This window comes from Mirounga leonina, unplaced genomic scaffold (genome assembly GCF_011800145.1).
Source record: "Mirounga leonina isolate KUSES-001 unplaced genomic scaffold, KU_Mleo_1.0 Mir_115, whole genome shotgun sequence".
NCBI classification, from domain to species: domain Eukaryota; kingdom Metazoa; phylum Chordata; class Mammalia; order Carnivora; family Phocidae; genus Mirounga; species Mirounga leonina.
Window position 1 is genome coordinate 77,524,218 of NW_023270268.1, and position 17,310 is coordinate 77,541,527.

Sequence of the window (17,310 nt, forward strand, 5' to 3'; positions counted from 1 at the left end):
AGGACTTACATCACGGTTCAGCACTGCCACACACACCCCAGCCCCCCAGGACCCTGAAGTCCCTTAAACCTCCCAGGACTCACTTTCCATCTCTATAAAATGAGAGCGCATCGTGAAATAATGCACATGCAGAAGTCTGCTCTATAAAATCATGTCCATGCATGGACGCCCTCAAGGACAGATGTATTTGCCTCACCTGCTTCTCCCAGCACAGAGCCAGTGCTCAGACGTAGACATTCTGACTCCCAGTTAAATATCTCCTCCAGCCCCCAGGGCAGGAGACCATCGGTGCTGTTGCAGAGAAACTGCAACCGCCCCAGCAACAGGCTCAGAATCCTTTGCAAAAGAGGGATGAGTGCACAGTTCTGTAACCTGAGAAAACAGAGGCAACCCCCCACGGGCTGTCCTTCCCCTAAGATGCTCCTGGCGGGAGGGAAACACAACACACAACACAAACAGCATGGTTAAGTGCCTGGAGGGAGCTGGCCACTGGACCCAGAGCAGCCCAACTGAGGTCCCTATGCTCCAGGAGCAAGTCCCGGGAAAGGGAGTTTCCCCAGAGGAAGTGACTCACTCAGGCCTTTGATATGGCCTGCGCCAAGCCAAATCTGTTTTGATTACTACAACATCGAGTAATGTGGATGCCCCCCAACCCCACCCACCACACCACCACCACCACCCCCAGTTTCTCACCAGGCCCTCTCCTCTGAATCCACAAGGTAAATTTATGGGCAGAACACTCTGCGGGGTTGTGCCAAACATCCCGAAATGCCTCCAGCTCCTCTGGGGTTCCCTCTTTAAAGTTTTCCAAATGTATCGTCACACCAGCCCCAACAGGAGAAATGTGGAAAACATTACCCCCTTTGTGACATCATTGGAGACTCTAAAGCCCAAAAAAGATTCATCGTCTGCCTGTGAATCAGTATTATAAACTGCCAGAACCCAGGAATCAGTCCCGGTTCCTGCTCCTCGAGCTCAGCCACCACACCCTTCCCAGTCTTCCCAGTCCGTGCGTTGCGGCCTCCTGGGGAGCAGAGTCGGGGTCTTCATGGTCTGTGGCCACCCCGGCACCTGTCTGCCACCCCAATGGCACGGCATGTAATAGGCACTTGGCACAATGCTGCTCAGTGACTGAGATGCCAACTTACTGCTCTCTGAAGCTTCCTGTTATGCTCATCTGTAAAACGTCAGGTTTAAATTAGATGATCTCTGAGATGCTCTCCATTTCTAACTGGTATTTTTAGGCCAGCCAAGTACCTTAGTTGGGTAAATGGGGGTAGTGCAAAATATCAGGATTACAGAAGTAAGTTGGGGGCCCAAGGATTGATGGAGGACCTACCATTGGACGTGCAAGGGTTAAAAATGAGGGCGAGGTGTGAGATACCAGGGCCCACAGCCTGGGGCAAGACGACATCCTGGCCAATGATGAGATTGGCAGGCAGGGCTGCTCAGTGGAAAGAACCTCCCTCAGCTCAGCAGTCAGGAGACCTGGGTGTCTGTGCAAAACCGGACTTTGTTTTGTCAACAGAGCCCAGGAAAATTACTTCCTTTCTCTGGACCTCATTGGTTTTAAGTCGTAACTGCCCATTCTTCCACAGTGCCATGGAAGGAAGAGCTTCTCTCCCTTAACAGGGTGGAGCAGGAAGGTCCCTGCTCCTCCTGCCTGGGACTCTTTCTTCAAAACATGGGTCACATGACTGACATTGCTCATTTTTACATGGAGATTCTTTTTTTTTTTTTTTTAAAGATTTTATTTATTTATTTGACAGACAGAGACACAGCGAGAGAAGGAACACAAGCAGGGGGAGTGGGAGAAGGAGAAGCAGGCTTCCTGCCGAGCAGGGAGCCCGATGTGGGGCTCGATCCCAGGACCCTGGGATCATGACCTGAGCCAAAGGCAGCTGCTTAACCGACTGAGCCACCCAGGCGCCCCTACATGGAGATTCTTTGGAGCAGGCCAGGCCTCGGTCCTGACCCTACGTGTAGAGAACTTCGTAGAAACCTGAGGATGTTATAGACCTTGATCTCCTCTAATTCCTTCCAACATAGTCCCTTTCCCTTTTGTTTGTTAATATTTTAGCTCAGACACCCTGCACAGAGGAAATTATAGACTCTTGGGGCTGGAAGAGACCTTAGGGTCTTTACATCTCGATCTTTTTCCATCTTGACATCCACACATCCAGGCTCTGACTGAACATCCCCAGAAGCAAGGGTCTCACTGTCTGCTAAGGCGGCCAGTTGCGTCTGGGACATTTTTATTTATTAGAAAATTCTTCAAAGAAAAGCTGACAGCTTCCTTGTTTAAAACAAGCCTCAGTGCTGCCGGTGGTCAGCTCACCAGCTGGTTCCTTGGTATCTGTCTCCTACAAAATGGTTGGGTTTTCCCCCGGAGGATTATCCTTCCATATGTATCATAGTTGTAGATGTACTGCTTTGTCAGGTGTTCCCACCTCCCCCGCCCATCCTCAATCTTTGCCTTGACCCGTTAGGCTCATCTTGACCATTCAAAAATCCCATCGTAGCTTGTTGCTTGTTGCATAATGTCTAACTTTAGGGTTTGTTTGGTTTTTTTTTTCTACTCCATTTTCTTTAAGGGGGTGTAATTCAGTGGTTAATTCCATGAGCTAATTTCATACAACCCATCAGGTTTAAGTTGACTCTGGTCTTAGTCCTGGTGCCCTCGGTAGTGGTATGACCTCATGGGTTGCTAAAGGAATGAAATGAAATAGCACAAATGAGCTGTTTATCCAAGTAAGAGGTCGTGTTAAGGGGACTTAATTTTCCCTCTCGCTCATCTTTGTGTAGAGTCTAAATCCATCTCTCTGTAGCAATTACCATCTTCTTGGTCCTAATTCTATCCTCTGGGAGGACGCAGAATAGACCTAAATCCCTCTTCCATGTGGCAACTCTTCAAATATTTCCATTTAACCACAACCTCCTTACATGGCCCAGGGCCTCACCAGAGAAACTGAGGTGGGATAAAGCGTGTCCAAGTCCTTACCACAATCTGGAAGGAGAATGAAGAAATGCTGACTTCCCAGGCCTGGAGTGACCATTCCAGCATCTGCCTCCAGGAAGAGTGGGGTGAGCCAGGCCTCCTGGAACACTCAACTCTGGCAACACATGATGTTGAAGTGTTGAAACATGCCACTTTGATGTGGCATTAGCTCATGATATTGCTTTATTTTCTTAATTTAGAAGAAAAGCACAGCTGCTAGAATTTTTAATATAATAATAAGTATGGTGGTGCACTGAAGATTTTCAGGAATTTTTCCACAAGAGCACTGCACCCAATTGTGTAATTTTTTTTTTCATATCCATGCAAATCTGTTTTTTTTTCCTCTTATGCAAAGACCTTCATTAAATTGTTTTCTAACCTCCCGACCTTTAAACTATTGAATCCTTGAGTGACTAATGTAGCCTGTCTAGTTGAAATAATTTCTAGAACGAGACAGGGTTTAAGCAAACAAATAGTTAAAATGACTTGCTCCATTTGTTAAAGGAGATCCTCAAAAATCTATTTGATATCTTTTTACCTGTTTGGCATGTGAACATGATTTGATCCCATGTTTTGAACTCAATGAAATGAGATTACTAGATAAATGCAAAATATTATTCTCCTCAGCCAGTCCCGTAACATATTCCACAGGTAATTTTCCTGTCCCTGGATGCTTTCCAAGCTTGGACTGCTATGACTACAATTCCAGGGTTCTATTATGTCATTTTCTGAATAATACTGGAAATTTCTCTGTCCCATGGTAGATAGCTTGGTCAAGGTAGGGCCAGTCAAAACCATCATAATTTTTATGACTATTTTTTCTTTACCAGTCCCAATGCCCAATTCATTGATTGTTTATCATGCAGAATAAATCTGGTAATTATTTTTATATATCATCTTTATCTATCTGTAAAACTTCTCACAGGGTGTTTGCCCAATGGGCTACAAGAGTGCCCAGAAATTGGTCCTTTCAGCCTTCTGACCAGGAGCAGCTGGGGTTCTGGACCAGACTCCTCCAGTAGGAAGCAGCTTTGTCTGTTGACCCCAGTATAACAAAGAAAGCCCATTAGTTTCTTTGGGTGCCCTGTCATGGAAGGGGTTGAGAAACACTGAGCTTTATTGTAAATTTTAGGCCTTTCAAAATACACAATATAATTTTAATACTGTTGGGTCATCCCTGCCTGACTCCATTGGGAGAAGGGTAGCTATGTGTTAGAAGACTTCTTTAAAATCTCAGGTGCTCCATCACATAAAATGGGCCAAGTGTTCTCACCGACGTACTTCCCTCACTGCCCTGAAATAGGCTCCTACTTCAGAACCTCTTCATGTAGCTCAGATGCAATTTCCTCCCAGAAACCTTCTCTCACTCCTCACATTCCAAAGCACAAGTTAGAAATAATCTCTCTATTCTCTGAATCCTCACAGCTCTTGTTCTATCCTTATCTTACAACGTTTAGCAATTTTTCAATCAGTCATATGATGATAGCTCTTCTGGAATGTAAACTTTTGGGAGGTGATATCTATGTTTTATTTTCAATACCCTTTAAAACATTCTTGACAGGACTTGAATTACACATGAAAGCCATTCAACCAGCTAAACCGAAGACAAATTAACTTGACACTTCTCTCTGCTTTGGCCAAGAGCACTTATATCTGATTAATTTGGAAATTTGAGTTTCTTAGTAAATATTATGGGGGACGACTTGGGGGGGGCTTTCAAAAAATTCTGAAAGTTTATGGCAGCTTATTTTTAACAACATGACCTAGACAAAAAAACACATGGAAAGCGTTAAACTTTGCCATTAAGCAGAGAAGTACAAATGAAAACAAATTTGAAGCACTGGTTTTTATATATTAAAGTAGAAAAAAAGACTTCAAACAGGCAATACTTAGAAGAGTTGTGGTTAAATTGGCTAGCAGCATTTTAAATTAAAACTTTTATTTTTAAATAGTAGCTAAGAGTCATAAAGATGCCTGGGTGAATTTCCCCAGTCGTACCACTCATAGGAATTTTAGAATTCATGCAAAGGTAACAATTCAACAACAACAACAAACAAAATATGCAAAATGCACAAGGATGCCCATGACAGTTCACTAGTATAGCAAAAAAAAAAAAAAAAAAAAAAAAGCAAATAAACAACAAAAAATTTGAAGACAATGTGAATATCACAAAGTAGGAGGATAATTTTATTATCATACAGTATCCAAAATTAGATTGTCTATTCACTAAAATGCAGACTTCAAAAGGAAAATGCTTATTATCTAATGTTAAGTGAAAAAAATCAGGCCATAAAATGAAATGTGCATTATGCATGCATGATGATGACAACAGAAATAGGCAAGGATGTGCAAAAATACAAGTAGCTGAATGTGGTGTTAGACTCTGGCTTGTTTTCTGTCTTAAAGCCATTACATCATCTTTTCAATGACAGACTACATTTTAAGTAATTGAAAACAAAGTCTCATTAGCCTTGCCCTTGTACAAATTCCCAGAGAGAACATATTATTCTTACTCATTCCTACCTCTGCTACTTGTCTTTGATTCAGACCTGCTCCATTCTCTTCTCCCACTTCTCAGTCCCCCTAACTAGACTAGAAAAAGACCCTCAGCAAACAAGGAAGCAGAAGGCACCAAGCTTAGCAGAACAGTGTAACCAAATCCACAAACATCAGAGGACAGGATCTGACAACTCTTTCCCACCATTGCAAAGGCAGACCTAGATTCTTCAATGACCACAAGTGGCCTTGGTTTAATAGGCCTTGCCAATAAGGCACAATGTCCCTGTCCTCAGAAATAGTCCGGGCAGAGCTTCCAGGGGCCCATAAAAGTCTGCACTCCTGGAGGAATGTGACAACTCTGGGATCAAACACAGGTTTGTCATTTTCTATAATAAGAGAATGTCCAGTTGTATCAGGCTTTTTTCGCAGGGCCAACACTTAGTACAATGTTGAGATTGGCAAAGCAAATTTTCACCCAGCCTAGGACTCCCCTCCCTGCCTTCAGGTAATTCCCCGCCTTCAGATGATCAATGAAATCGCCTCACGTTGCCATTTACAAAGCCCTTTCACATCCAGTTTTTCATTTGCCCCGGTGAGGTCAGTGTTCTTGTTAACTTCACTTTTCAGAAGAGGACACTGAAGCTCAGAGAAGCGAAGTGACTTGTCTAGGGCTGCACGGCAAGTCAAGGACGGAAAGAGGACACGAGCCCAGCCCTGACTTGGGCTCCATGCTCCTTCCATTCCCCCTGTGCGCTGCCCCTCTTCTGCTCCACTCACACCATGCTTGACGGGCTGCTGCCTCCAGGAGATCTAGGTCTGAAAGGAAGGCAGAACGGGAAGGACAGTGTGTCATCTGTGAGAAGAAAGTCAATGAGTTTTTAAGAAGATGCTGGACTGGGCGCCTGGATGGCTCAGTTGGTTAAGCATCTGCCTGTGGCTCAGGTCATCATGATCCCAGGGTCCTGGGATCAAGCCCCATGTCAGGCTCCCTGCTCAGCGGGGAGCCTGCTTCTCCCTCTCCCTCTGCTGCTCCCCTGCTTATGCTCTCTCTCTCTCTCTCTGTCAAATAAATAAATAAAATCTTAAAAATTTTTTTTAAAAGAAGATGCTGGACTAGCCTGACCTACTGCTTCCTTCCCTCGAGATCAACTCTGGGGAACTATAGAGGAAAAGCATTAAGTTGCAGAGAAAGCTGAGAGAACCCCCTGGAGAGACAGAAGCAGTTTTTATCTGGCACTTATAGAGTATCTGGAATGGTCCCAACCCAGGGCAGAGGGTATCTGGGCTCCTGCAGCAGGATAAAACCACAGGGGAGCTGTTGCTTCTTAGGGTCTTCATCTCCTGGCCCTGGTGCCCACTCCCATTGCCTTGGGACGGACAGGGCTGGAGCTCAGGCCTCTTGAGCAAGTGCTCCTCAGGTGTGAGAGCAGGGCTGTGCCCGAGTGGTGAGAAAGACACATGCAGATTGACCGGTCTCAGGTGGTGACTTCTCGCTCCTTCCAAACCCCCAGGGCTGATGGATTATAATCTCCTCTTCTAGAAACCAGTTCTTCCTAAAGTCAAGAGTACATCTGAGAAGCTGTTTGGTGGGGTGAGGAGTGATTAGAACCTGCCATTCCAGGTTCATCCCCCACTTTGAACACATAGATGTCAACACAGATGGGAGTCTGGCCTTCTGCCCTTCCACCATCAGTGCTGCTGGACAGAGTAGCCCATAACCCCAGGAAATGGAAGTTCAAGAGTGAAAAGAGGAGTGCTCATATTTCCAAAGAAAAGCCACAAACCAAGTTACAGATTCCAAAAGAAGCAAAGGTATTAGATCTGACAAATCCGGAATTGGCCTGTATTTTTAAGAATTTGTTTAACTTTTTTATATTTAAAAAAAATAAAGAATGATATTCGCAATATATAATGAAAACAAGAAGCCACAAAAAGAATCGAGTAGAAATGTTAAGTATGAAAATATAATAGTTGAGATAATGAATACAATAGATGGTACTTAGCAGAATGGATTTGCCTGAAGAATGAATTTGTGAACTGGGAGATCAGATGAGGAATTCTCCCAGCAGAAAATTATTTTAAAAATAGAAAATATAAAAGTTAAGGTATAAAATGCAAAAGTAGTCCCAGAAAGAAAAAAAAAAAAAGATACAAAGGGAGAGGAGGAAAAAATTGAAGGAATAATGGAGATAATCTCCCCTGTATTAATGAAAGATAAAAGACTCAGATTGAAAGGAAGCACAGACAGCAAAAGAGGAGACATAAGGAAAATTGTACTCCTAGACAGAAATTATGTTGAAATTTAAGAATATCAGAGATAAGGTAAAATTGTAAAAATTTCCCAAAAGAAAGAGAGAAAGCAGATCACTTACAACAGAATAATACAAGAAAGCAATGAAGTCTTCAAAATTTGGAAAGTTCACCGTTTCATATCCAGCTAAACCTTCATTCCAATATGAAGACATGATAAAAATAATCTAAGACATACAGAGTCTCAGAATGTTTGCCACACAAAAACCCACATATAAAACAGGTTTGTTTTTGTTTTTTCTTTTAAGATTTTATTTACTTATCTGACAGAGAGAGTTAGCGAGAACAGGAACACAAGCGGGGGAGTGGGAAAGGGAGAAGCAGGCTTCCCGCCGAGCAGGGAGCCCGATGCGGGGCTCGATCCCAGGACCCTGGGATCATGACCTGAGCCCAAGGCAGACGCTTAACAACTGAGCCACCCAGGCGCCCCCATATAAAACAGTTTTAATGATGCGCTTGTATAGGTAGAAAAAAATCTAAGGGATAATGGAAGAAATATGTAAAGTAAGTATTTTTGTAAAGTTTGTGATTGTCTTAAAAATAACTAGAACCAAAGAAAAGAGAAAGCAAAAGCATATCCACAAAAAATCAGAATTTGAAGTTAAGGTGAACTCAGGACGGTGAAGTAAGGGGAGGCCAAAGGACATATTAATTAATTATTAATATTAAGAGCATATTAATGTTCTTGTCTTATAGCAGAGAGAACACAGACAACTTTAAAACAATAACCAAAGGGATAAAGAGCATAGAAAAAAGGGACAAATTAAAAGAATAAACTAATAAAGTAGAAGAAAGTCCTAATATATGGATAACCACTATTTTTTTTAAGACTTTATTTGTTTGTGTGTGTGAGAGAGAGAGATAGAGCAGAAGCAGGGGGAGTGGCAGGCAGAGGGAGAAGCAGACTCCCTGCTGAGCAGGGAGCCTGATGAGGGCGATCCCAGGACCCTGGGATCATGACTTGAGAGGAAGGCAGATGCTTAAATGACTGAGCCAGGCATCCCTAACTACTATATATGAAGATGAGCTAACTTGCCAAATAAAAACCCAAATCCAGGTATTTCCTAGACACATTCTAATACAACATACATGCCCAAGATGAAAACAAAGGATGAAAATGATTAATCAGGCAAGTAGAACAAAATGAAGTTGGTGTCAATGTAATATTATCAGACAATATGAAGACCACAACCTTTATGCTAAAACTAGCCAAGGTCTGCAAGAAAGGATAATTACATAGCTCCGCCACTTATGGTTATGGATGTAAAAATTCCAAAGAAATTTTTAGGAAATCAAATCCAATAGTTCATTAAAATTATCATATACCACAATGACCTTTTTCCCAGGTATATGAGGATAGCTTTCCAATTAGAAAATCCATAAACATAATTCACCAGATCAGCTAAACATGGTTAGCACAGTAAGAAAAGAAATTGGAGGGGGAAGAAATGAAAAGAGGAAATAAAATTAGCCTTGTTTTCAAATAATGTGATTTTTTTGGACTAACTTTCTTTTTTTTTAAGATTTTATTTATTTATTTGACACAGAGAGAGAGAGAGAACACAAGCAGGGGGAGTGGGAGAGGGAGAAGCAGGCTCCCCGCTGAGCAAGGAGGCCGACGAGGGGACTCGATCCCAGGACTCAAGGCTGATCTGAAGGCAGATGCTTAACCAACTGAGCCACCCAGGCGCCCCTGGGCCAACTTTCGTATTTGTTTTTGGTGAGAAGGGTAGTTATGGCTGGAACTGGAAATTTGTAAAACCGCTTAGAAACACAGTTTGATCTTGTAAAATTGAACTTCATGGACCCCCAAACCCAGCAATTCTCCTAGCACTGTGCTTAGAAGAGGGCTTGGCATGCTGTATGCCAGAACATACAGATATTAATGCTCATAGCACTGAGGTTCACAGTAGCAAACAAATGAAATCCCATCAACACAGGAGCTGATGAATAGGTTATGGTGTAGTCAAATTAAATAAAAACCAACAAGCAACAATATGGACAAGTCTTTCCAATATAATATTAATTAGAAAGTAAAAATATCAAAACTATTTGTGCATTATGTCTTTTTTATAATATTAAGAACAACACTAATAAAATATACTTTTAAAGGATTACCTACAGATGAGATAAAATGATTTAAAAAAGAAAGGAAAGGAATGATGAACGCAAGATTCATGATGATGGCTATTTTGGGTGGGGGTCTCAGGGGTGGGACAGGGCAGACCACAGAGGCAGATGTGGTCAAGTGACTGTCAAAGTCCTACTTTCAACACTGAAGGGACATTTTCGAATGCTTGTTACATTGGATTAACTACGCAAATAAATACAATAGTATCATACGTGAAACAGGGATTGTGATTAACCCAGTACTAAGTCCCTGAGATGGAAAAGAAATATTTCAAATGGGAGACTTCAGGTGCTGAGGCCCTGGAGGTGATTTCTTTGAGCAGGACTGCTGTCTGAATCATGCATTTTAGTGGCCATTTGTTCCATTAGCCCTGGAGGACTGCCTAGTTCCTTAAATATAAGTACCAAGACTGCTTTAAAGATCATGGGCAAAGGCCCTACATTTCCACGCTCAGACACCCTGACATTAGCCAGAGGCAGGCATTTGCTTCTCCAAAGCCATAGTACCTTAACCTTCTCCTCGCTTAAGCCCCACCCCCCCTTACTGTTCTGCATATTGCCTCCAGAGAGTCACTGCTCAATTGCTAAGCTGAGCAGAGTTCTTTTCCTACATCACTACCTCTGGAATCAAGGCTTTGGCTGGGTCTTGTAGGACCTCAGTGATTTTTCCCCGGTAATATAGCACTGCAATACTCACCAGTCCCTGAATATTTCCTGCAGCTTCATACCACCATGCCTTTGCTCATGCTGTTCAGTCTACCTGCAATACCCTTACCCTCATCTGTTGATATTCCACTCATTTTCAGATCTCAGTGTCCCTTCCTCCTATTCTGTGCAGATCTAGAGAGAAGGGGCAGTGGGTAGAAAGGGTATGACTATCCACGTGCTCAGGAATAACAGCAGCCTTATCATGGACAAAGTGTAGACATTCAGAGTTAAGCCAGTGACAGAGCCTGCAAATCACATCCAGGTTGCAACTGAGGCCTCATTCTGGTGCCCCCCCACCTGTGTCCTTAGGGCCTGAAACTCTGATCTCTTTCCCAGTCTCTCAGAGGTGGTTTCTAGACACCATTATGGAAAGAGCTTGGGCTTTGGAGTCAGACTAACTTGAGTCATTCTGGATCTACTCTTTAAAATGCATCGATCATGTGTTATGATGAGCACTGGGTGTTATATGCAACTAATGAGTCATTGAACACTACATCAAAAACTAAAGATGTACTATATGTTGGCTAACTGAACATAATAAAAAATGCTATGAAAAAAATAATAAAATGCATCGAACCTACAGAACTTTAAACCTTTACACTCCGAAAAACAAGAGAACAATTTAAATAGTGCAAATGACTGTGCCCATCATTTCATTAAGTTTGCAATGTACCCCAGTGAGCATGAGATGACACACGAGAATCTGTTGCTTGTGTAAAACTACATGTTTTGTATTTTGCTGACAAATTCAAGGACTTCCAAGGCTATTGACTATGAGCAATGTTTACCTCACACGCTGATTTTCAAATCCTAACCCCTGGGTGAGAAGCTACTCTCCTGTAGAAGCTTTGTGACTTTGAACAAGTCTCTCAATATCCCTGAACTTTGATTTCCTCATTCTTAAATTCTTTTAGGAGTGTGGCACCTCAACATCTGCCATCCCACCTGAGCTCTCTTCCCACAAAAAGTGGGACCTACCTTCCTTCCCCTAGAATATGGGTGGGTCAATGACTTACTTATCACCAACAGAGTAAAGGAATGCAATGTGAATTCAGGGCAAGGTCACAAAAGGTGGCCCAACTTCCTTCCACCTTTTGTTTTGTTTTGTTTTGTTTTGTTTTCTGGAACAGTTGCTTTTCGAGCACCAAACATTCATGTACCCTGAGACCACCACGCTATGAGGAAGCCCAGGCCACAGAGACAGGCCACATACAGGTGCTCCCATCCCAGTAGGCAGATAGTGGCAACTGCCGACATATGATTTATGATGCCTCCAGATGAGTCCAACGCAGAGCTGGTGAGCCCCGAGCCTTTGCATCTTCCAACAGAGGTCCCAGACATCATGGGACAGAAACGAGCTGTCCCTTTTGTGACCTTTCTGAATTTCTGACCCATAGAACCCATGCTCATAATAAAATGGTTGTTTTCTGCTACTCCTTTTTGGGGGTAGTCTTCAAAGTAGCAGTAGAAACTGCATCAAAGATTTTTCTGAGGTCTGAATGAGATGATTTACAGAAAATACCTAGCATAAAGCATGTGCTCAGAAAATGGTGGCTGATACCAGTCTTGTGTCTTATGCCTGGTCTAGCAGCATGAGGTCAGCACTCAGTTTTTCTGCACTAAGGCTTCTCATTAGGAATATCTCCCTGAGGAACTCCAAGGTTTGGAGTGCGTATCAAATAGGATGACGGATGTGAAAATGTTTTGGAAACTGTAACGTTGTGTACAAATCAAAGGAATGCTTACATTTATATTTGTCCACTAAGAGCTCAATATAGGAGAGCACTCTAATAATCTTTTGGTGGCAGTCAGTACCTGAAATTCTGACATCAAAGGACCTTGGCCTGAGGCCCCACATTTGCTCCCTGTTAGAGATCATGAATTTCAACCATCCATCTAATAAACTGAGGAAGGAGGTTGTGTCATGTTTATCAGCTTCTAACAGTTAAAATGTGACCTGTATAGGACATGTACAAGACACTAAATTCAGCAACTGTGATGCAGAAATAAGCCCATCGACCATAGTTCCTTGCAGTGGCCTGTGGGGCCAGTTCTAGGGACAATAGAACAAAGGAGATCTTAGAAAACACCCACGAGCTGTAACAAATTGTCACAACTCAAGAGTTGCCGACTCTCTACATTTACAGGCTTGAGGGATGGCACGTCACATCCATATAAATCAATCAAGGCTGAGAGAGCCTTGGAGATCATCCACAAGAGGAAGTTGCACTGCCTCATGAGGGAGGGGTCTTCTAGAAACGACCCTGTTATTTACCTGCCATGTAACTTTCAAGTCACTGCCCCTCTCCAGCCTCAGTTTCCAAGGATATGAAACAAACAGTTTGGGTTAGATAATACCAAACGTACTTTTCAAATCTGATGCTTTATTCTAGTCTACAGAACATCCCATTTCCTAGTCTGACAGGTGAAGAAAAGGAGGCTTATGGAGGATCTGTAACTTGCTTAAGGTCACACAGTGTGTTGGTGGCCCAGTGGTGACCACAGCCCAGGCCAGCATTTTATCTACTGCCCTATGTAGCTGGAATCCTCTGTTCCAAGCTGCCCTGTGGCCTTGAGGGGAATTGTGCAATTCCTGTCCCAGGGCTGTTGCAATTGCCCTCTTCTCTATCCCCTTGAGACCGCTGACCACGTGCAGAGGGCTGCAGGAAAGGGGTCTGAGTCTTCTTCACCCTAGAAGTGGAGCAAGGATCAAATCCTTGCTGTTCTTTCCTCCCTTTCAGTAAAATGAAACCAAAACCAAACTCCTTAACTTTGGGGGCAGAGAGGCTTCAGAAGAGGTGCCCCTCAGACTCTGCTTATGCAGACCCCCAGCACCCCGGGCCTGTGAGTGTGAAAGCCCTTCTGGGGCAGGTAGAGCTCCTGCCTGAGTCTCTGAAGCCAGATGAGGAGCAAGAACCAGACCAAGGCGCTTGACCCAGAAGAAGCAACACTGGGGCCAAGGGGTGTGGAAAAACTTCAGCCAGCTTGGCTCAGAGACTTCTTTCTTAGTGACTCTGAGTCACTTCCAATCCCATCAAGAAATGGGGAAGGAGGTAGGCGGAAGGAAAAAGAATCCTACTTTAAACCTTTCATTACTTTTGAGACTTACAACTTCTCTTGGGGCAGGAAACAGAAAGCATTTTCCTCACCTATCTCCTTTGCCATACAGCAGAAAAACTGTTTTAAAAAGGGCAATTGAAGTGGGCCAGCTCTGAATATCGGACATGATTACTAGAAAATCCAATAGGTTTCTTATCTTAAAGACACATAAAACCCAGGGCTCCCACTTCTTCCTCAAGAGGAAGCCACATGGCTTTGCAAACCCTCAAGCCAGGAGAACTCTAATTGATGATCCTGTTTTTGATGTGACTTGCTCAAGGTCATAAGAAAGGCAGTGGCAGAGGCAAAAATTACATATAGATTGCTTGTCTCCCCGACCCCAGTTCCTGTTGTTGGAGGGACACAATGAAAGTAAGAAAGGAAGCAGGTCTCCAGAGAGATATCATGCCTCTTCCTAAGTCTTTTTTTTAAAAAATAGGCTTCAGATAACCAGAAGTTTGAGGTCAGAGGATAACTTAAGGCCATCAGAAGTTAGCCAGATTGGACTTGGGGCCTCTAGAGAATTCTGTCCTTTTGGCAGTCAGATACAGTGATGAACGCCAAGCCAGGCCTGTGATTTGGGCGCAGCTCCAGGCTCCAGCCCCTCTGAGCCTGGGCTCCAATATGCACAGGGAGCTCAGCAGCAAGCAGGGTCCGTCCCTGAACATGCGCTTTTAATCAGAGACACTGGAACCTGGATGGAACCTTAGCATGATTTAATTTTTCTCACATCACAGCAGATGTAGAAATTGAAGGCCAGGCCGACACGGGACAGGACACGGGATGCTTGTGCGAGGTCACATGGGAATTTAGGAAACCACACAGTGGGGTGGAAAGGGGTAGCTTTGGGCTGCTAACCTGGTTCCAAATCTCAGCTCTGCCACTTATGGGCTAAGATACCCCAGCTGAGTCACTTGAGCTCCTTGGATAGCAATGTCCTAATCTGTAAAATTGAAGGGGTCACAGCTATATTGCCAAAATTACAGGACTGTTAGGATAATTAAATGAGTTGAAAAATATCAAAGTGATTCATAAACAGGAAATCATTATTCATACTTTAATGTTGGTATTAAATTACAATAAAACACAACCTAATAACAACAATAGTGTACTCTTCTGAGTGCCCACCACAGGCCAAGTACTTCACACACACCGTTTCTTTTAATTCCTAGGAAGACCGGGGAAAGACTTTCACCAATAACCATATACTTGGGGCAGGGTTTAAACCAGGTCATTTAAACATAATCTCTCACACAGTACCTTCAACCCTGGTCCATTCCCAGGCCACATTTGGCTTCCCCTTCTCTCACTCACCCCCTTTCTACTGAATTAGCGGTTCTTTGGTATTGAGGGCAGGGTGTCTCCTCATGTTTTTTTGGTCCCAGGAGATATCCTAGTACTTTATGCAAGGTGAATATCAGTTAAAAATAAATAAAATAAAGAGCAACCTGATAGATAAATTAATATTTCTTTTTTAGAAATACCTTAATGGAGGGATCATTTGGTTTTTATCCAGAATCTACCAATGTTCAGCTAAGCCAGGTGGAAGACAGATATGTTCCAAGATGTTCCAAGATAACTAAGCCATATAGAAAACCTAAGCTTGTAAAAGTTTTCAAACAAGAAGATGAGTCTATGAGATATAATCTGGCAATTTGTAAAGCGTTTTCTTTTTGCTTCCATAAACATCTTCTCTGTTAGCTTTTTACCAAACTGATCGGTCTGCCCAGATATAATTTCAGGACGTCCCTAATATACCCCAAGTGGTAGAACTTTGCTGGTATTCTTTCAGCCTGTCTTCACAAGGGACTTGTGTGTCAACCAGAGACTGTGCTTTTTAATGAGCAGCCTTGCTGCAGGAATACCTGCCCCTTCCCAGGGCTTGAGAGCTTTCATCTTCCCTCCGACAGTGTTGCAGTCTTCCTTTCTTTGGCAGACTGCATTTTTTTTGAAGATGGCTGCAACAATCTATTCCATACCACGCACTCTTCCAGAAACCTGTCACTCCTCCCATCACATTGTGGGGTCTGAATCTCCTTTTGAATCTGGGTGGGGTCGTGACTCGCTTGTAAACATTTCAATACTGTGTAAGTGATGCTGTATGATTTCTGAACCCACATCATAAAAAGTGATGAAGCCGATTCCTCTTTGCTCACCTGGAGTCCTGAGCTGCCAAGGGAGCAGTCCAGCTGCGCTGAGGCTGCCATGCTGTGAGGAAACCCAAAGGGGGATGAGAGGAAGGAGTCCTGAGAGATGCCTGGCTTGCTCCCAACTGCTCCAGTACCCCTTCCCCAGCTCTTCCAGCTCCAGCTATTGTCTGCAACCACTGCAACTGGGCCACTGAGCCAGAGAGGCTCAGCCCAGCCTTCTTAAACTCCTAACCCACAGTTTAAACCACTATGTCCTAGGGAGTTTTGTTTGCAGCCCAAGCAACTGGAACTTACTCTTTTCTCCATCCCGCTGCCCAGTCTGATTACAGCAGCCTAGACACATGCCAGGGCATTATTAGTATCAGGGAAGACACTCAGTCATGCTCCTTTCATCTGCTCTTTGTTAATAGTAATGCATCTTGGCTCCATCACCTACCACATGAATGCTCTTAGGACATCTCATGACATCTCAGACCTGGCTTCCCTCAATAGGAAAAGGGGAGTAAGAATTGTTGCCCATGAGGGCTTCACAGATAATGATGTTTATTACATTCTACAACACTCTACATTTTCCTGAGAAGATCACATACACTGTCTCATTCTAATCTTTACAACAACTTTGTGAGGTTGCTGGGAGGATGTCATTATCCCTCTGGCCCAGTTAAGGGAAATGATACTCAGAGAGGTTGATGACTTACACAGGTCCCAGGAGCAGCTGGTCCAGTTGGAAGCAGAATCTAGATCATCTGTGTTCCAGAACCTGGCCCTGGTCTGCACAATCTCATGAAGTATCATGCTTTAGTTTCTTCTCCACTTGTATCCTCTCTTGTTTCCCTAAGATTCCCTAAGATTCTGTTCCATTTTGCCTGCTGCCCCTAACCAACCATCTCTTCATCTTCAGCTCTCCGAATTTGGTATAGACTCAGTCTCACAGCTTTATAGTGCTCCCTTGAATCATCACTCGCAAAGGAACATGAGATGCACCCTCTTGGGAAAGAGGGAAGGATTGCTTTGAAATCTCCACCAGTGAACAAGAGTTTAAATTTCAGACAGTCAAAGCCCAAATGCATTTGGAGCTTCCTTCATTAACTTCACATATTTAGGATTTAAATCAACCCCATTAAACAGATCTCCTGGAAATGAGAAATCCAGCCCTGAAAGTTATCTAGTCCTGGCTTGCCTACGATTGTATAGTAAGATCAAGTGAAGCCTGTGGTCTTAATCTCCAGTGGGTCTTAACCTCTAGTATTGTAGCTTCAAAGTCAATACTTGTTTTACTCCTTGCACTGGGCACAGGGAAGCTCTGTTCACCACTTCCCGTGGGTGCTGGTCATCATAAAGCAGGACCTGGCTAAGAGTCAAGGAGGGAGGGGCGCCTGGGTGGCTCAGTTGGTTAAGCGACTGCCTTCGGCTCAG

The 17,310-nt window shown here is 43.5% G+C and overlaps 1 long non-coding RNA gene across 2 annotated transcripts in view; it reads right to left on the reverse strand.

Moving 5' to 3' along the window:
- Positions 1–3,828: 3,828 nt before the first annotated feature.
- Positions 3,829–17,310, reverse strand: part of LOC118006933 — a 63,976-nt gene continuing 50,494 nt past the window's right edge. For both annotated transcript variants that reach the window (XR_004678229.1, XR_004678227.1), the window contains one exon: positions 3,829–6,313. This is a non-coding gene — a long non-coding RNA (uncharacterized LOC118006933). The remainder of the gene's footprint in view (positions 6,314–17,310) is intronic.